At 32.6% G+C, this 21,818-nt stretch overlaps 1 protein-coding gene across 1 annotated transcript in view; it reads left to right on the top strand.

The window, feature by feature from the left end:
- Positions 1–21,818, top strand: part of Lov (jim lovell) — a 303,156-nt gene that overhangs the window by 53,901 nt on the left and 227,437 nt on the right. The window contains exon 2 of the mRNA XM_064047460.1: positions 13,117–13,188. The gene's annotated coding sequence lies outside the window, so the exon portion shown is untranslated. The remainder of the gene's footprint in view (positions 1–13,116; positions 13,189–21,818) is intronic.

Raw genomic sequence — 21,818 nt, 5'->3', positions numbered from 1 at the left:
TGTAAAGATGGCTATGTATGTTAAAAAAAAAGGCAAAATATAAGCTCCGCCCACCCACCCTATCTTAAATGCGATTATTTTTTTTTTATTCGTCGTAACCCAAGAAGGCGGAACTTAACTGCAAAATCCTTACTTCTCTACGAGAAATTAAAACATATTTTTGAGTATCGGGTTCAAAGAATACTATGTATATTAAGAAAAATAAAGCCAAAGATTAGGCCCCACCCATACCCGTCCTGAACTCAATTCTCAACTGTGATGAATTTTTCATTCGTTATCAGATAATGGGGCGGCTCTTAATTACAAAATCCAGATTTCTCAGAAGAATTTACCCCTTTGAACATGTTTTAAGTTTGTTGGTCTGAAAAAACGACTACGTATATTAAGAAGACTGGCAAAATATAAGCCCCGCCCACCCACCCTATCTTAATTGTGATTATTTTTTTCTAATCGTCGAGAGCCAAAGGAGCGGAATTTAATTGTGGAATCCGTATTATTTCTCTACAAGAAATTACCATGTAAGACATATTTTTGAGTATCATGTTATTCAAAAGATTCTACGTATATTAAGAAAATTTATATTTTGCCTTTTTTTTTCTTAATGTACATAGTCTTTGAACAACACGATTCTCAAGAACATGTTTTTAAATTCTTGTAAAAAAATAAGTATTTTGGAGTTAAGCTCCGCCCCTTCGGTGCACGGCGAATAAAAAAAATCATCACAATTGAGTTAGGGCGGGTGGGCGGGCTTAAATTTTGTCTTTCCGTTTTAATATGTGTAGATTTCTTTTGGCAACATAAAATTTAAAATATGTTTAAAATGGAAAATTTGTATGAGGAAATATCGATTTTACGATTAGGCTCCGCTCCATAATTTTAAAATCTATATTTCCTTGTACCATGTTAACCATGTTCTAAGTTTCTTGTTGTGTAAAGTTGGATATGTATATTAAGAAAAAAATGGCAAAATATATGCCCCGCCCACCCATCCTGTCTCAATTGTGATGATTTTTTTTTATTCGTCGTAAGCCAAGAAGGCAGAACTTAACTGCAAAATCCTTATTTCTCTACGAAATATTAAAAACATATTTTTGAGTAGTGTTGTTCAAAGAGTACAATGTATATTAAGAGAATTTATATTTTGCCTTTTTGTTCTTGATGTACATAGTATTCTTTGAACAACACAAAACTCAAAAACATGTTTTTAATTTTTTGTAAAAAATATTCACGGCGAATAAAAAAAATCATCAGAATGGAAACAGGGCGGGTGGGCGGGCTTACATTTTGCCTCTTTGTTTAAATATGTGTAGACTTCTTTTCACAACACGAAATTTAAAATATGTTTAAAATGGAAAATTTGTATAAGGAAATATGGATTTTGCAATTAGGCTCCGACCCATAATTGCAAAATTTATATTTCCTTGCAAAAATGTACCATTTTAACCATGTTTTTAGTTTCTTGTGTAAAGATGGCTATGTACATCAAGAAAAAAACAGGCAAACTATAAGCCCCGCCCACCCACCCTGTCTCAATTGTGATGATTTTTTCATTCGTAGTGAGCCAAGAAGACGACACTTAACTGCAAAACATGTTTTTGAGTATCGGGTTCAAAAAATACTATGTATATTAAGAAAAATAAAGCTAAAGATTAAGCCCCATCCATACCCGCCCCGATCTCAATTCTCAATTGCGATGAATTTTTCATTCGTTGTCAGATCGAGGGGCGGAGCTTAATTACAACATCCATATTTGTCTAGAAGAATTTACCGTTTTAAACATGTTTTAAGTTTCTTGTTCTGAAAAAACGATTAGGTATGTTGAGAAAAAAGGCAAAATATAAGCCCCGCCCACCCGCCCTAGCTCAATTGTGATGATTTTTTTTAATCGTCGAGAGCCAAAGGGGCGGAATTTAATTGCCAAATCCGTATTATTTCTCTACAAGAAATTACCATGAAGTCATGTTTCTGAGCATCGTGTTATTTAAAGTATACTACGTATATTAAGAAAATTTATATTTTGCCTTTTTTTCTTAATGTACATAGTATTCTTTGAACAACACGATAGTCAAAAACATGTTTTTAATTTTTTGTTAAAAAAGTAAGTATTGTGGAGTTAAGCTCCACCCACTCGGTTCACAGCGAATAAAAAAGATCATCACAATTGAGAGAGGGCGGGTGGGCGGGCTTACACCTTGTCTTTTTGTTTCAATATGTGTAGACTTTTTTTTCACAACAATTAAAACATGTTTAAAATGGAAAACTTTGGATTAAGCAAATATCGATTTTGCAATTAGGCGCCGCCCCATTTTAACCGTGTTTTAAGTTTCTTGTTGTGAAAAGATGGCTATGTATATTAAGAAAAAAAGGCAAAATAGTTTTCAGATTATTCTAAATTTGAAACAATCGTGAGGATTGATAGAAAACAACCTGATTTAACCCAAATACTTATTTATTATACCAAAATATTAAACTGGAAATCTAAATAAAACATAAAAAGCTTCGTTAAGACAGTTCGCCTGAATAGAAGACATCTGTTGTATCACATACACTATTTATAAATCCAGCTATTCTAATATAGGGCGAGTTAAGACCATAAGTGGTACGCTGAAAATCTAAATTTATAAGTATACGATGAAAATCTATAATACAATATTGTGTATAATGGTGAAACTCAGGGCAAATTCAAGGTTTTTATCAAAAATCTACCTTTTTCGAAAACAGGAAAACTCTTTTGTCCCCACCTCGCACCGTGGTCAAAAACGCGAGAGACCTTGGCTGCTGGAACCTCCTAAAATATTTAAACAAATATCTCCAATAAATCAAATTCCGTTCGTCGAAATACCCAAAAATAGACTTTAATTGATATTTCATTTTCATTGATTTACCAACCGTATTCATGTCCCAGAACATCGCTTTCATTCATCTTTACCGATACACCCATTCATAACCGCATGTCACTTCACCGTCTACTAAAAAATCTATAAGGTTTTTACACAAAAGTGTTTATTAACAAACACACACGCAATTTTTGTTATCGATTACGGTGCCGGCGGCCGGAATTATTTGTGGGGACCGACCGGAGCATTGCTCGCAATTAGTCAGGATGGAATTAAACCAATTATCTAGTTAACGAATTATCCTGCCCCGGAGCTGGATACGGTGTCCATTTTTGCCGCTCTTTATCCTGTCAAAATCCTATTTAATTTCACACATGACGGGCGCATATTAAACCATTAACAACGCACGGGTGCCGCGTTTTTGTTTTTCTTGCCATTTTCGGGCCCTGGGCAGGGGTGGGCTCAGGACACACGGTACCTGGAACGAGAATGAAATTATTTCATTACTAAAGGGTGAATTCTGAAAAATGCATGAAAGTTGTATATATAAATGTGTGTTTCGTCTAACTAAAAACTCTAAGACTTGTATTGATAATATTTTTTCTGATCTCGAGGTTGTGTATAAGTTAGCAGAGGATACTGTTTTATCGGATCACCGCTACGTGATATGTCATTTTCCTATAAGTAACTTTAAAAAGAAGGAACCGTATCATGTCTTTAGGAGAATTGTAAGTCCAAATAATGTGAGAGTATTTAGTGAATACATCGAAAATGTAAACTGGGAACCATTCAGAAGTATGAAAGGCGATTTTCAAGGAAAATTTGATTCTTTGTATCAGACTGTGCTGTATTATTATGATTTAGCGTTTCCTGTTACTAAAATTAAGGTTAATAAGGACAGAAATTTTTATTTACCTCAATATATCAAAGATGTGCACAAATTACTTTGCGAAATGTCAGCTGTTGATAAGCAAATAAATAATACTTATTATCATAGCATCGTAGCATTAAAATCCACATATCGCCTACTGATTTCCCAGTATTCAATTGATAGAAATAACACGAGGATATTGGGTGCAGAAAACAAAATGAAAGAAAGTTGGCGAATAGCAAATGAGTATAGAGGTAAAAAAAGTGAACCCATTACGAAAATTGTTGATAGCGATTCAAGAGTATATAATGATACTAAAGAAATTTGTGAATACTTTGCTGATTTTTTTCATATGTTGATGTCTCAGAGCCACTATATGATACAATTTCTATAATTAATAGTGAAAAAACAATTTTCTTACAGCCCTTTACACCTAGCGAGGTAATAACGTTAATATTGAAAACCACAAGAAAAACTACTCCTGGAATTGATAATATTGACGGCCGGGTACTTAAAGCAGTGGCAGTTGCTTTAGCTGAACCTCTATGTTATTTTATAAATGAATCCTTTGAGAAAGGAGTTTTTCCCGACAGCTTGAAACATTCCAAGTGTGTACCAATATTTAAAAAAGGGGGTTCAAAATTCAACAAATCAGATTATCGGTCAGTGTGCATACAAAGTCAGACTGGTAAAGTTTTAGAGGCGGCTTCTTTAGAAAGATTGACAATATTTCTTGAAAAAAATAATCTATTATCAGATACTCAACATGGTTTTAGGAAAAATAGAGCTACTCATACTGCACTTTCGGTGATAGTGGATTTTATTCATGATGCACTTAATGGGAGGAATGAGGCTGTTGCACTTTTGTTTGATTTAACTCGTGCTTTCGATACGGTTGACCATAACTTGCTGTTAAAGAAGGTTTGGGGAATAGGGATAAGAGGAGTTGCACATTTATGGATTAGGTCTTATTTGGAGAATCGCACCCAAAGTGTAAATATGGGGAACTGTACATCCAGGAGCAGATCTATCAAAGTAGGGGTTCCTGAAGGGTCACTATTAGGACCTATTTTATTTATTATGTTCAGCAATGATTTATCTCTTGCATGTGGTAAATATGGTACAATAGTAAGCTACGCGGATGATACAAGCATACTTGTATCGAGTGGCATTGTCAAAAATTTAATTGATAACTGTAATGTTGAATCTAAACAATTTCAACTATTGTAAAGTGAATGGACTGCATTTGAACAAAAAGAAAACCTGTTATATCCGTTTACTCCCTAAAAATGCTACAATTGATAACAGTCTGCTTCTACGTCTTGATAACTTGTCAATATGATCGACTGAATGTGTAAAAATATTAGGTTTAATTTTTGATTGTAAATTGAAATGGGATTCTGATATTGATGAGTTATTACAAAAAATCAGCAAAACTTGTTATTTATTCCGATGTTTGCGTAATTGTGTTTCTTCTCATGTTTTAAGATCTGTTTATTTTACTATGGTTCAATGGCGCCTTACTTACGGTATTTCTTTTTGGGGTAAATCTGCATCCGCAGAAAAAGTATTTAAATTGCAAAATCGGCTAGTGAGAATTATGTTTTATCTACATCCACGATCCTCGTGTAAAGAGATTTTTGTATTACATAACATATTAACAGTTCCTTTATTGTATATTTTGGACTTGGTTACAAATATTAAGACAAAAGTCAGTTTCCAAGAGTTGGGCAAATACAAAGTGGTCACAATTTAAGAAATAATGAAGATTTACAAATGAATTTCTCAAGGTTGGAGATTGGTAAGCAAAATATAAATTATATAGGTGTACTTTGCTACAATAAAGTCAGAAAAGTGATAAAGGATTGTGATTTAATGAGTATTAGTTTATTTAAGAAAAAGGTTCGTAGCCATTTAAGCAGTAGAGCGTATTATAGCATTGATGAATATTTGTGTTCCCAATTTTGACTAGACCTATGTACTGTGGAAGTATTTGTGTCACAATAAACTTAAACTTAAAAGAAAACGTTGTTCCTAAAGAAAAGGAAAATTTAGCTTTACCTAGAAATTGGAATTTGAAGAAAAAAGAACTTTCTTTGAGAGAAAAAATGCTTTGTACAGTTGCTCAGGTTACGTTGTTAAAAGCTGATAAAAAATCAAAATTCTAACAAAAAATGTATTGTTGCTTTGGTCTCTAAGAAGAATTGTAATGAAAATTATGCAAAATTTGTGACATTAAAAGAATATAAAACTGGTGCTTTATATTACGCTTCAGAGAACGCGTTCCAAATAGCAATTTTAGTACAGCAAATATTTTGTAATTTGAGAGACTATTTAAAGAATAATCATTTTTGCACTGGTAATGTTTTGGAAGTCATGAAGAAAGAAATTAGGAAAAATTCGACTTATCGCTCAATACAATTTCCAACATGCTGCAACAGCAAAACAAAATTTACTCCAAGAATGATAGTTTACCGTCTGAAAATCTATACCAGAAAAGCTAAAGAAGAAATAAGAAAAAAACAAAGAATAAAATGGTACAACAAAAGCCAGGCAATGAGGGATTTGGTTGAAAATGCAAATCAAAAATTTGAAAAAAAAAAAACAAAGGGTAACAGTTTCGTTGTCCAAAATTTCTTGAGTTTATATTAAAACTATTTAACTGACAAATTTCGAGATAAAAAATAATTATCTTCGATATTTTGTTTATTATATGATGTAAATAAGCTTAATGCCACTAATTTAACAGTAGCCCCTATTTAAAAGTTTCCTAGTAATGATACTGACCTTTTGGCATTAGTTTTGGATCAAAAATTGCTGTCACTTCTCAGTGTTTGCTCTACTTTTATCATTATATTATTTATGTAGGTACACTAATTAGCAAAGAATTGCAAAATGCCTATCCTCAATCCGAACAATACTTTTTGCATGATAAACTTGACAAGATTTTTTCGGTAGGAATTGAAACAAAAATAAATATAATTTTCTATCATTTTCCTCTTTCCCTTCCTCTCCAAGGTTTCCAAAAGTACCGTAAAACGAATTTTAAGTCAGCATGAAAAAGGCCAAGATATTTCTGCCTGAGTTAATAAACGGCGTGAAAAGTGCGACTTTTTTCGAAATTATTGTATTAAAGAAGAATTGGCTCTGAAAATTCACGCTTTACATAAAGAAAACCAACATTTTAGAGCGGAAGATTTATTAGATTTTGCCCAGAAAGAATTAGAATTGACAAAAGGCCGTACTACTTTGTACAAAATATTGAAGTCTATGGGGTACAAGTAAAAAACATTTTAATTTCTTTGAAGTATTTTGCAGTTAAACTCCGCCCCCTCGGTTCACGGCGAATAAAAAAAATCATCACAGTTGAGATAGGGCGGGTGGGCGGGCTTATATTTGGCCTTTTTGTCTTAATATCTGCAGACTTCTTCTCACAACATAAAACTTAAAACATATTTAAAATCAAAAATTTGTATAAGGAAATATCAATGTTGCAATTAAGCTCCGCCCTATAATTTCAAAATCCATATTTCCTTACAAAAATGTACCATGTTCTAAGTTTTTTGTTGTGAAAAGAGGGCTATGTATATAAAGAAAAAAAGGCAAAATATAAGCCCCGCCCACCCACCCTGTCTCAATTCTGATGATTTTTTTTTATTTGTCGTAAGCCGAGGGGCGAAGCTAATTATAAAATCCCTCCTTTTGGTACGAAAAATTACCATGTGAAATATCTTCTTAACTAATCGTGTTATACAAAGAAAACTAAATGTATTAACTTGAAAACAAAACTAATAGAGAAGCTCCACCCATCCGTCTCGATCTCAATCGTGATGACTTTTTCATTCGTTGTCAGACCAAAGGGCGGATCGTAACTACAAAATTGATATTTCCTTACAAAAATTTACCATTTTAAACGTGTTTTAAGTTTCTAAGATTAAAAAAAAATCTCCACAATTGGGACGGGGTGGGTGCGCGGGGTTAATATTTTCCCTTTTTTTCTTAATATACATAGTATTCTTTGACCTACACGATACTCAAAAACATGTTTTTAATTTTTTGTAAAGAAATAAGTATTTTGCAGTTAAGCGCAGTACTTTTGGTTCATGGTGAATAAAAAAAATCATCCCAATTGAGACAGGGCGGGCGGGCGGGGCTACATTTTGCCTTGTTTTCTCAATATGTGTAGACTTATTTCGAACAAGAAACTTAAAACATCTTTAAAATAGAAAATTTGCATAAAGAAATATCGATTTTGCAATTCGGGTACCCCCCGTAAACGCAACATCCATATTTCCTTGCAAAAATGTACCGTTTTAACCATGTTGTACGTTTCTTGTTGTGAAAAGATGGCTGTGTATATTAAGAAAAAAAAGGGTAAATATATGATGATGATGTTTATTAACGGTCAAAAAAAAAACCAATTACAATAATAAAAACATACAAAAGTTACAACACTAAATTAAAATCTTCCTGTGGATCGATGATTTAAACCTAGTGTAAGAAATTCCCACAAACTCAATTTCATTATAGATAAGTGTCAGTCTAGCAAGATAACTAACAGGCGACTGAAATACGTACAAAGTACGATGATATGGAATTGAAAGTAAGTGAGAATTTCTTACTTGACGAGATGGAACATGTATCATAAATAAAATTAAAATATTTGAACAAGTAACAATACCAGACAATACTTTATAAACAAAACACATATCAAACATTATTCTTCTCTTAGAAAGTAACGTAAGCCCAAAATAACTTATTATCATAGTATAATTATAGCTATTGAAAAATATTTTGAACTTATAGCACAGAAATTTGACGAATTTTTTTTGAATTTTTTCAATTCTTTGACTGTGCATCTTATAATAAGGAAACCATATAGTAACACCGTATTCGAGGATCGACCTTACAAAAGATGAAAACAAAACAATAAAACATCTAAGATTTGTGAACTCACTACAGGTTCTTTTTACTAATCCTAACATTTTATTTGCTTTAGAAACAATATTATTTATGTGAAAAGTAAAAGAGAGTTTACTAACAATAGTAATTCCTAAATCACAAAAACTGGTCACATTTTCAAGAACAATAGACGACAATGTATAATTATAATGTTCAGAACATAATTTGCGACTAAATCTTAAAACCTTACACTTAGGTATGTTAAATTCTAGTCCATTTTTCTTACACCAAAATTCTAAAAAGTTCAAATCAGATTGTATCGTATAACAATCAGAGGGGCAAGTAATTTTTTTAAAAAATTTTAAATCATCTGCAAATAGTAAAAACTGACTAGATTTTATAACATCTTCGATATCATTTATAAATAGAGAGAAAAGCAAAGGTCCTAAATGGGAACCTTGCGGAACACCAGAAGATGGAATTATACATTTTGATTTAAACCCATTTATAATTACAAATTGCCTTTGATTACTTAAATATGAATCTATCCATGATAGTAAAGGATCACCAATTCCAATCTTAGCCAATTTTAATAGTAGAATATGAATATTCACCCTATCAAAAGCTTTTGCCAAATCAGTGTAAATACAATCAGTATCGTAACCATTTTCCATATTATTAACTATATAATTAGTAAATATCATTAAATTAGAAGTTGTCGAACGCCCTTTAAAGAAACCATGCTGTTCATCTATGATGATATTTTTTACATGGAAAGACAAAATGTCACATGTAATTGAATCAAATATTTTGGCTATAGGTGAACCAATACTAATAGGTCTATAGTTTGAAATATCACTACGATGACCTTTCTTATAAATAGGTGTAACATAAGAAATTTTCCATAGTGTAGGAACTTTGGATAATTGTAAAGATCTTTTATATAAAATTTGTAGGGGAAAACATAAATTGTGAGCACATTGTTTTAAAAATAGTGATGGAATACCATCTGGATCTATTTTAACAGAAGAATCTAAGGAAAGTAATTTAGACATAACAAGGTCGGTGGATATTTGAAATGAATTAATATCAACAAGATTGTCTTTCCAATTTGATGAACTCATATTAACATCAGTATCAGCTACCGTATATACAGTTTGAAAATAAGTAGCAAACAAATCTGCAATGGATTTAGAAGAATCAGCTATGATATCACCTAAGAACATAGAACAGGGAAACCCCACTGTATTAGATTTTGATTTCTTAACAAATTACCAAAAACCATTACTATTAACAATAATATTCTGCTCAACACTTCGAATATGATTTTTCCCACACAAGTTCATAGCCAACTTATATGTACATCTAAGATCACAAAACTTTACGTAATCTGAATATAATCCAGTTACCTTAAAATTCCTATGAGCTTCTTTTTTTTTTCACAATAAGAGATCTTGTATGGTTATCAACCCAGTAAGGAAAGTTGTTCTGAGTTTTTTTAACAATAGGAACAAAACGAGTTATAAGAGAATTTATGTGAGAATAAAAATAATACATACAATCATCAAGATGAGAAAAATTTTCCATGGTAAACCAATCAATTTACTCCAGGTAGGTATTAATTACATCAAATGACGCGTTCTTAAAATCCAAATAAGATGTGTATATAGTATGATCTAGTAAAGGCAATAATATGTCACTAATTTTAATAATAAAGGCAGGATGATTTATATCTTTCGGTAATAAGGATAAACATTCTTCAATGATAAGTGCAGTATTACTAAAGCTTAAATCCAAAATTACATCATTTCCATTCAATATAAAGTTGTATTGAAAAAGACCACTCACAGCGAAATTGTCACAAATTAATTCTTCAATCATTGAAACAACATTAACAGGTATTAAATAATTACAATTAGTATCACTTTTCCAACTCAATCCAGGCAAATTGTAATCACCAACAATACATACTGTATTTTCAGGATAATCAGCAATTAAAGAATCAACCAAAGATATGTGGTCAGACTATACAGCTAAGGGTGAATTAGGAGGAAAATACATAGTTCCAATTATAATTTGAATGCCATTAAACGAGATTAGTATCCAAACTTCTTCGCTTTGAAGAGTATCAATTTGCAGTAAAGTAGAAGGAATATTCTTTATAACAGCTATCATTACACCACCACCACGTTCTTTATTCGTCTCTAAAAAGGATCTATCCTTTCTGTAAACAACATATCTATCATTTATAATTTCCCTATTAAAAAATGTGTCATTAAGCCAATATATAATACATTAGAATATAAATCACTGATTTTAGTTCTCAACCCTCTAACATTCTGATAATAAATAGTTAACTCTGAGTTTGATGATCTGGAGTTTTTTGAAAATTTGATTGTCTTCGTACACTACGAGGACTAAAATATTTACGAACAGCAATACCGATTGGCCAAAAAGATGGATCCAAAACTTTTTCACTTAATGAGAAATCGATTGATAATTTAAAAGAACTGTATTTATCAGGGAACTTAGAAGTTAATTGTTTGAGTTCAAAGGATTGAATATTGTCCATATTGTCATTAGCGGTACAAACACACTGTAATTTATTCCTAATATACCTAATCTTCAATCCTACTAATAATAACCCCAGGATTTACTCTTGTGACATGAATGTTCCTTTTTCGTCGCCTAGTGACAGCAACAAACCCATTACTACGATCTTCAAGAGCATCTCCATTTTCATTGGTGAGTTGAGAAGTACCAATTATCAAGGTCTTCATTACCCTCGTTTTACTGGTAGCATTAGTAATATTGGACTTAACTGGAGCATTTTTATTGGGTTCATACACGTTTTGATTATCTTCCACAACAGCTGAGCGAAGGTTTACATTTCTTTTAAACGATATTTTATCCAGGTTTTTCTGAGGACCTTTCTTGTCACTATTACCACTAATTGTAAAGACATTACCTTCAATTTCATTACTAGATAAAACTGATGATTTTTCAGATAAACGATCATCATCCCAACAAGGCAGTTTTAAAGAACTATACGGGGTTTCTCTTGTTGACATCTTCGCCATCTCGAGAATACTTGATTTTAGAATCTGAACCTCATCTCTAAGTTTTTTAATTTCGATCATTAGAGGAGACACAGCCTTGTCGACCATTTTATTTAACAGATTGGAAAATTCATCACAATTCAAGAACTTTAAAACATCTTGAGCAGAAGATGTAGAACTATTGGAACTTATGGCCTTTATTTTTATTATATCCTTGGCTGATTCTGATATTATACGAGTATTTTACTACAATCTTGGCTTTTATCATCTCTAGCAACCACCCCAACTGTTTTTCTAAAGTCTCAATCAGTAGATGAAAGGAAAAGTGAATCAGAGTCAAAGACTTCCTCATAATCATAACAGCCTAAAAGAAAAAAAAATGTATATCACCTATAATTTCGTCTCATTTATTTGCTGTCTTTATACAACTTTTTAAGCATATTAGCAATTAGTACTTCTTTGGTATGTTTACTTACTTAGGCCCGCCCACCCGCCCTCTATTTTCTTAGCAGGTATGTCATTTGCCAAAATCGATCTTATTTTAGTAGGTACTAACCCCGCCCACCCACCCTCTGTTTTTTTGTATGGTATCTCATTTGCCAAAATCAGTTTTATCTTAATTACGTAACTTCATTTTTGTCTCATGCTCATATTATGTTTATTTCGTTTGTTATTAATTTTCTCCATTTTTTTTTGTTATGTTATTTATCAAATAATCCGAGCATCTTCATTAAAAAAAATCATTGATGACGTCATAACTTGTACAAATTTGATGTAATTTTTTTTTGACAAATGTCAAAAGATAATACACAAAAAAGTGTAAAGTAATCGGTTCGGCGGTTCCAGAACCTATCCATCCTTCGTGAAAAATGTTTTAATAATTTCCACTTTTATCACTTCCACGTAAATCTCGGCTGACAACCTGACGGCATCCGACTTTTCCGTGACTCTCCTGTTTCAGCTCGAAATGGAAACGGAACGCGCCCATGTGGCAGGAAAAGTCGTGTCATGACGATCGTAACTCGGAGAACGCGTTCGGATTTACATTTAGCTGCATATAATCTCGCAGAGCAATCTGACCACATGTGGGCATTTAATAACAAATGTCAAATGCAAAATGCCGGAAATCGCGACTCCATGTACCACATTCGTTTGTGTCTGCTGCTGGCGGCGACAGGACAACAAACCTATGTTAAGGTAGTGCTCATTTCTGTGGCGGTTGGCGATTTTTAGTCAGGCGAGGGAGGTCGAGTGTGATATTAGATATTAGCTTGATTGAAGGATATTGCGGTCTGTTTAGATGGTGACGGAAGGATAGCTTCGATTTTATTTATTTGTATTTCTGCAGTCGATGAAATGTAAAAATGACAAGACTGACGAATAAAATTGAAAATTTAGTAAAAAATTATGATTTTTTTTTAATCCCTATAATTTTCATTTGTTTCAGAGGAATCTTCTGATGACTGATACTAACACTAACGTCTTATGTACTGAAGGAATATTTTGCAGTGTATATTGGGTGAGTTATAATTTTTTTTATTGTGATAATGTTATTTTACAACTCCATCTGTTCGATAAACGGTGTATACAGCTATAATGTTTGAACCAAACATACTTTTCTGCACCTTCCATTCACCGTCCCATTGTTTACACAACAAACCATCACCATCGAGGTGCCGTGACGTCATCCGCACCGCAGGGGTCCATCGGTTTTTTCTGCTCCGCGATCAACTATGCTGTAGATAATTAGAAAAATCGCGTAAAATCCTTCAAGGTTCCGTAACTCCGTAGAAAAATCGTTTCGGCCGCGTCAGCTATCATTTTCACAACGATAATTAAAAACAGAAACAACAAAACGTAATGTGAACATGAAGGCTGCGTGCGTGTGGAACAAAAGGTTCCTCTTCACTTTAATTTACAAAATAATGTGAATGTAAACCTGGGCTTGCACTTGCAGGAAGTGACTCAATAAGCCGTTACAAATCGCCGTAATTACCGACGTATCAATTAAATTATTAACTTTCGTACGCGAGAGTGCGCTTTATTAATTATTATTTAGGGCATCTGGGTCGAAAAATGCGCGCTTTGAACGGGTGTCGTGAACTTGTTGCTGGAGATGATTGTACGATCGAAGGAGTGGGTTGGTTACGTGATCGGGGCCATCCGTGCTGATAAATGGTCACTAGTAAGTGAAAGTTGAATTACCGCCGGATGGGTATGTGTCTACGGAGATGGGTATGGGCTCACACTAGACGATGGGCCGACTTGCTGACAGCTTAATATACTTGGTTGATAACTGACAAATTTTAATGACCTATAATTAAAAAAAAAACGTTTTTTCAGTGAATTTTGACTAAAATTTGACATACAAAAAAATCAAAATTTTATGAAGATTATTATTAGTTTCGAGAAGAACTGCTGACAAAGGTAATTGCATCATAATTCTTAAGAAGGTTGATTATATTACTAAAGTTAATAATTCTCTAAACAATGGCTCCTTTAATAAATACAAGGTTGCTAAAACGTATGGAAGAAGCTTGAATATCTAGGGAACGGTTAGTTGGATGTTCTTGCAATTTGGACAAAATGTAGCCCCGCCCACCCGCCCTGTCTCAATTGTGATGATTTTTTTATTGGTCGTGGACTAAGGGGACGGAGCCTAATTGCAAAATCCATATTTTCTAACAAAAATTTACCATTTTAAACTTGTTTTAAGTTTCTAAGAATAAAAAGAAACATCACAATTGAGATGGGGTGGGTGGGCGGGGTTTATATTTTGTCTTTTTTTCTTAACATACATAGTGTTCTTTGAACAACACGATACTTATCTTTAATTTCTTGTAAAGAAATAATTATTTTGCAGTTAAGCTACGCCCCCTTGGTTCACGGCGAATAAAAAAATCATCACAATTGAGATAGGGTGGGTGGGTGGGGCTTATATTTTGCCCTTTTTCCTTAATATACGTAGTCATCTTTTTCCAACAGGAAACTTAAAACATGTTTAAAATAGAAAATTTGTGTAAGGAAATATCGATTTTCAATTGACTGCGCCCCATAATTACAAAACAGGGTTGGCATGATTTAAATCATTATTTAAATCGTGATATATTTTCATATTGATAAATAGTGGAATGTAAACAAAAATCGAAAACAAGCTGCATCCACCCCTTCTTTGAATTTCATTGGCTTATTTCATTTACTGTGAGATGAAAACTGAATTCTATTTTAGAAAGTGGTCAAATCTAATTAAAAAAACAAAAAAGTGGCCCCGCCCACCCACCCGGTTTTCTTAGTGTTCACCCACTATATTGGACTAAAAGTGGATTTTGTATTGACAAATAGTGTAATATTAACAAAAAATGTAAAACTAACCCCACCCACCTCCGCTTTGGAATTTCGTTGGTTTATTTGAAAGAATGTGACATGAAAATTCAAATCTATTTTAACAAGTTGTCAAATTCAATTAAAAAGAAATTCAAAGTGGCCCCGCCCACCCACCGCGTTTTCTTAACGTTCACTCATTTTATTGTAGAAAAAATGAATTTTTGGAAATTTTGGATTCACTTTACGTGTTTGGAAGAGATATCCTGACGGGGATTTCAGATTTGTAACTAGCGGAAGATTATGTACAATTTGATTCCAATTTTCGCTCGATTGAATAAATTTTAATCATTGTTTTGGAAAATTTTTGAAAATTTTTATTACACTGATTATTGATGCAGATATGGTGGCAGCGATTTCAGATTTATGACTAGCAAAATATTATCAAAAAATTGACACCGATCTTCGGTCGATTGAACCGATTTGAATCATTTTTTGGAAAATTTTGGGAAATTTTTAATTTACTTTTCGATTTGAATTGGAACAGATATCGTGACGGCGATATCATATTTGTAAAAGGCAGAAGATTATCTACAATTTGACAGCACTTTTTGGGTGGATTGAAGCAATTTTAACAATTTTTTTGGAAAATTTTTGAAAATTTTGGATTCATTTTTCGTATTTATTGGAAGAAATGTCCTGACGGGGATTTCAGATTTGTAACTAGCGGCAGATTATTTACAATTTGATTCCAATTTTCGTTCGATTGAATAAATTTTGATCATTTTTTTGGAAAATTTTTGAAAATTTTGAATACACTTTTCGTGAGTATTGATGCAGATAAGGTGGCAGCGATTTCCGATTTATGACTGGCAAAAGATTATCTACAATTTGACACCAATCTTCGGTCGATTGAACCAATTTTAATCATTTTTTGGAAAACTTTTGAAGATTTGGAATTCACTTTTCGATTCTATTGGAACAGATATCGTGACGGCGATTACAAATTTGTAAAAGGCAAAAGGTTATCTACAATTTGACAGCAATTTTTGGGTGGATTGAACCAATTTTAACAATTTTTTTGGAAACTTTTTGAAAATTTTGGATTCATTTTTCGTGTTTATTGGAAGAGATATCCTGACGGGGATTTCAGATTTGTAACTAGCGGCAGATTATCTACAATTTGATTTCAATTTTTGTTCGATTGAATAAATTTTAATAATTTTTTTGGAAAATTTTTGGAAATTTTGAATTCACTTTTCGATTTTATTGGAACAGATATCGGAACGGCGATATCAAATTTGTAAAAGGCAGAAGATTATCTGCAATTTGACAGCAATTTTCGGTGGATTGAACCGATTTTAACAATTTTTTTGGAAAATTTTTGAAAATTTTGGATTCACTTTTCGTGTTTATTAGAAGAGATATCCTGACGGGGATTTCGGATTTGTAACTAACGAAAGATTATCTACAATTTGATTCCAATTTTCGTTGGATTGAATACATTTTAATCATTTTTTTGGAAAATTTTTGAAAATTTTGAATTCACTTTTCGTGATTATTGATGCAGATATGGTCGCAGCGATTTCAGATTTACAACTAGCAAAAAATTATCAACAATTTGACACCGATCTTCGGTCGATTGAACCAATTTTAAACATTTTTTGGAAAATTTTTGGAAATTTTGAATCAACTTTTCGATTTTATTAGAACAGATATCGGGACCGCGATATCAAATTTGTAAAAGGCAGAAGATCATCTACAATTTGACAGCAATTTTCAGTGGATTGAACAGATTTTAACAATTTTTTTTTATTTTTGAAAATTTTGGATTCACTTTTCGTGTTTATTGGAAGAGATATCCTGACGGGGATTTCAGATTGGTAACTAGCGGCAGATTATCTACAATTTGATTCCAATTTTCGTTCGATTGAATAAATTTTAATCATTTTTTGGAAAATTTTTGAAAATTTTGAATACACTCTTCGTGATTATTGATGCAGATATGGTGGCAGCGATTTCAGATTTATGACTAGCAAAAGATTATCAACAATTTGACACCGATCTTCGGTGAATTGAACCGATTTTAACAATTTTGTTGGAAAATTTTTGAAAATTTTGGATTCATTTTTTATGTTTATTGGAAGAGATATCCTGACGGGGATTTCAGATTTGTAACTAGCGGAAGATTACGTACAATTTAATTCCAATTTTCGCTCGATTGAATAAATTTTAATCATTCTTTTGGAAAATTTTTGAGAATTTTGAATTCACTTTGAGTGATCATTGATGCAGATATGGTGGCAACGATTTCAGATTTATGACTAGCAAAAGATTATCAACAATTTGACACCAATCTTCGGTCGATTGAACCAATTTTAAACATTTTTTGGAAAATTTTTGGAAATTTTGAATTCACTTTTCGATTTTATTGGAATAGATATCGTAACGGCGATTACAAATTTGTAAAAGGCAGAAGATTATCTAAAATTTGACAGCAATTTTCGGTGGATTGAACCGATTTTAACAACTTCTTTGGAAAATTTTTGAAAATTTTGGATTCATTTTTCGTGTTTATTGGAAGAGATATCCTGACGGGGATTTCAGATTTGTAACTATCGGAAGATTATCTACAATTTGATTCCAATTTTCGTTGGATTGAATAAATTTTAATCATTTTTTTGGAAAATTTTTGAAAATTTTGAATTCACCTTTCGTGATTATTGATGCAGATATGGTGGCAGTGATTTCAGATTTATGACTAGCAAAATATTATAAACAAATTGACACCGATCTTCGATAGATTGAACCGATTTTAATCATTTTTTGGAAAATTTTGGGAAATTTTTAATTCACTTTTCGATTTTATTGAAACAGATATCGTGACGGCGATATCAAATTTGTAAAAGGCAGAAGATTATCTACAATTTGACAGCAATTTTCGGTGGATTGAACCGATGTTAACAATTCTTTTGGAAAATTTTTGAAAATTTTGGATTCATTTTTCGTGTTTATTGGAAGAGATATCGTGACGGGGATTTCAGATTTGTAACTATCGAAAGATTATCTACAATTTGATACCAATTTTCGCTCGATTGAATAAATTTTAATCATTTTTTTGGAAAATTTTTGGAAATTTTGAATACATTTTTCGTGATTATTGATGCAGATATGGTGGCAGCGATTTCAGGTTTATGACTGACAAAAGATTATCAACAATTTGACACCGATCTTCGGTCGATTGAACCAATTTTAAACATTTTTTGGAAAATTTTTGGAAATTTTGAATTCACTTTTCGATTTTATTGGAACAGATATTGTGATGGCGATATGAAATTTGTAAAACGCAGAAGATTATCTACAATTTAACAGCAATTTTCGGTGGATTGAACCAATTTTAACAATTTTTTTGGAAAATTTTTTTAAATTTTGGATTCACTTTTCGTGTTTATTGGAAGAGATATCCTGACAGGGATATCAGATTTGTGACTATTGGAAGATTATCTACAATTTGATTCCAATTTTCGTTCGATTGAATAAATTTTAATAATTTTTTTGGAAAATATTTGGAAATTTTGAATTCACTTTTCGATTTTATTGGAACAGATATTGTGATGGCGATATGAAATTTGTAAAACGCAGAAGATTATCTACAATTTAACAGCAATTTTCGGTGGATTGAACCAATTTTAACAATCCTGACAGGGATATCAGATTTGCGACTATTGGAAGATTATCTACAATTTGATTCCAATTTTCGTTCGATTCAATAAATTTTAATAATTTTTTTGGAAAATATTTGGAAATTTTGAATTCACTTTTCGATTTTATTGGAACAGATATCGTGACGGCGATTACAAATTTGTAAAAGGCAGAAGATTATCTACAATTTGACAGCAATTTTCGGTGGATTGAACCAATTTTAACCATTTTTTTGGGAAATTTTGGATTCAATTTTCGTGATTATTGAAGCAGATATGGTGATTTTGACAAATGACATACCTTCTAATAAAATAGAGGCTAGGTGGGCGGGGTTAGTACTTGGCAAGAAAAGACGGAATAATATTAGGAGTGGTCACCAGAATGAAGAAAGGGTGGGTGGGCGGTGCTATTGAATTTTTATAAAAGACTATAGGAAAAGTAGAACTTACCTGACCTGACCTGACCTATTTTTGAGTTAATTTTTGTACCCCGTTTTTTTTAGCAAAATTTAAAACAATCGTGAAGTTCTAGGTATTCCTGTTTGGAAAGAATTTGAAAGTGCTTTGGAGCCTCAAGTGTCATTTTTGATAATAATTTAATTAAATCTCTTAGATAATACGTCATTTGTCAAAATCAGTCCTAACGGACAGTACTAGCCCACCCCACTCGCCTTCTCTTTTCTTAGACAGTATGTCATTTGCCAAAATAAGACTTAAGTTATTGGAAATTTGCAAAATTCTGAAATTTCGTGATAATGGGCATTTAAAGACTGCAGAAGTTTTAAGGTTTATAAAAACATTCTACATTTTAAAGAATTTAATCTAGGAATTCTATAAACTTTAGCGATTTAGAGATTCAATATACCTACAAAAATTCAAGAGACTCTAGATTACGAAGATTCTAGGATTTCTACAAATTAAACCAGTAAATGTTAAAAAATGTCAATTTTGCAGGTTCTAGAATTTTGGTGATTGATATATAAAGGAAAAACTAACGCCACCCACTTCCCCTTTTGAATTTCATTGGCTTATTTGAAATATTGTGAGATGAAAATTCAATTCTATTTTGACAAATGCCGCAATCTAAGTAAAAAAAAATCAAAGTGACCCCGCCCACCCACCCCTTTTCTTAGTAACCCCCATTTTATTGGACGAAAAGTGGATTTTATATTGATACATACTGGAATACAGACAAAAAAGGTAAAAGTAACTCCACCCACCCACGCTTCTGAATTTCATTGGCTTATTTGATTTGCTATCAGATGAAAATTCAATTCTATTTAGACAAGTGATCAAGTACTTATAATAAACAAAAAACTTCAAGTTTTATAACTTTAGACCAATTTTTTTAATAAAACCTGAACATGCTCGCTGCACTCGTTTTCTAAACATTCTTTTTTCAAAGTTGTTAAGTCGAAGAAGTATTCAACAAAAAGTGAAGTTGTTTAAAATCAATTGTAATAAGAATTAATATTTTAAAAGAACACCCTCCAAATACGAGCGCAGAGAGTCCATTCAAGTCTTCCCGACTTTGGTAGTTACAATTCTTTTTAAGATTCACTTTTTTGTAGACGATAAATACATTTTTTTGTTAATAATTGAGCTTATCGAGGATAACAGTGAATTTTTTTTAATGACACCTATACATGCTCGCTGCGTTCGCATTTTGAGCGTTCATTTTTCTGCAGTTTAGTCTTTTAGAAATCATCAGAATCTCAATAAAGTTGTCACGATTTTGTTGTAATCAATTAATCATAAATCTGTAGAGTTATTATCAAAAAAAAAAATTAAGAGTGCGAGCAAAGCGAGCACGTTCAAGACGTTAAAAAAATCAATTTCACGAGTGTGCAGTGACCACATGTAAGTTAGTGGATCTCATTTTTTTATTATTATTTTAATAAATGTAGAATTTTTGATTAATTTTTTATTAAAATTGTCACTAAAGAAATCGGACCTGATCTACCACTTTACACAGTACTGTATAAATAATTTTTCAGACTTGGTCTTTTCTGAACTTTTCTTATTCCAACTAAAACAAAAAGCTCAAATTACCACACTACTGACTAAAATTATAAATTCAAACACACTAGACTGCGAACCCGCCCGTGTCCCTCCACCCACTTCCCCATCTTTCCCACCAACACCCAGCTAGAGCGAGACGGCGCTAGTCGTCCATCACACACGCCATGAGTTATCACGTGTGCAAATAACGAAGTGCCCCATTCTTAATTAAACTGCTTGTAAATTTGTCGAAATGTAAATGATAGAGCCTCACAGGCACGCCTGCTTGATTTAGAACGTTCGCCGACTTCTTTCTCCCATCTAATCTAATTTAGACCCATCGAAAACCCATCGGCGGGATTTATGGGACTCGCGGACATACTTTACAGCCCTACGAAGCGCACGTCCCGAGTACCTGGTGTGCGATTTTGTTTCAGAATTGTTTGATTTTTGGTCGGGTCGGGCGGCGAGCCGCGGAAAGTTGGACGGACATGTAGAAAGGTGAGCAGCCCACATCAGATGGATGGCGGCGGCGGCGGCCGTGTCGCGTTGCCGAAACGGGGGCGGTTATGGGGTGCAGGTATTTTGGTGGGAAGGGGGTGTTTTTGGAGGTACGGGAAGTTTATAATAACAACAATTCGATACATAAATTTCCAAAATGAAATAGATGACAAATTTAAATTTACTTCTAAAACATTTCCCTGATTAAAACCGAATGATAGACATTCACTTCTACGCCGAGGTTATTCCAAAAATTTCTAGCAATTGTCGACATAATGAACTCTTACATTTTACCAAAATGTCTCACAAACTCTGTCTCTTTTGAAAAACTTTACACAATTATCTACGGTGCAGCTTTCGCTTACACTCAAATCAATGCATGCAAAGATATAATAAATACTAGGTAACACTAAACATATCTGCTCTGTTACATATTGGGAAACAAGATTAAATTATAAAATTAATAACATTAGAAAACAACTAGATCCCCCGAGGAGGTTTCAAATTCTTAAAAAAAATGGTTGCCCTTGAGAAGGTTTCATTTTATTGAAAAAAAGACAATTGGGACCCCAGAGAAGGTTTCATTTTCTTAAAAAAAAAAGACAGTTGGGGACCAAGAAAGTTT

This window comes from Zophobas morio, unplaced genomic scaffold (genome assembly GCF_036711695.1).
Source record: "Zophobas morio isolate AGI-343-1 ecotype UQ-CSIRO unplaced genomic scaffold, CSIRO_AGI_Zmor_V1 ptg000006l, whole genome shotgun sequence".
Lineage (NCBI taxonomy): Eukaryota > Metazoa > Arthropoda > Insecta > Coleoptera > Tenebrionidae > Zophobas > Zophobas morio.
This window is presented reverse-complemented; position numbering and strand designations above follow the sequence as displayed.